Source organism: Arachis ipaensis, chromosome B02 (assembly GCF_000816755.2).
Source record: "Arachis ipaensis cultivar K30076 chromosome B02, Araip1.1, whole genome shotgun sequence".
Classification (NCBI taxonomy): domain Eukaryota; kingdom Viridiplantae; phylum Streptophyta; class Magnoliopsida; order Fabales; family Fabaceae; genus Arachis; species Arachis ipaensis.
Genome location: NC_029786.2, coordinates 10,871,805 through 10,872,208, shown reverse-complemented (window position 1 = coordinate 10,872,208; position 404 = coordinate 10,871,805).

Sequence of the window (404 nt, the reverse complement as noted above, 5' to 3'; positions counted from 1 at the left end):
GAACATAATAATCTTTTTTCCAAAAATAAAAATTTTTAAAACATAAAATTGTATTTAACATTTTTTTTAAAATAAAAAAATCTCATAAACAGATATGGAATCCAGTAATCTCTTGTTTTATTAAATGATCTCCATATCTTGAGAAAAACATAAAAATACCAATATCCATGAAATTTACATATTTTATATTAGTCCGATCTTAAAGATTTTTAGCTTAATATTTGATGTAGATATACATAAGTAACGGATAATTGGCTAAAAATAATGTATTTATAAATAATAGATTCTAACCCTTTTTTTGAACAATTTTTTGGCATCATCATCATCCTCAGATTTTATGGCATCCACAAAGATAATTGAATTTGCATTCACATTCATCTGGTATAATACTTGTTTTGCCTCGG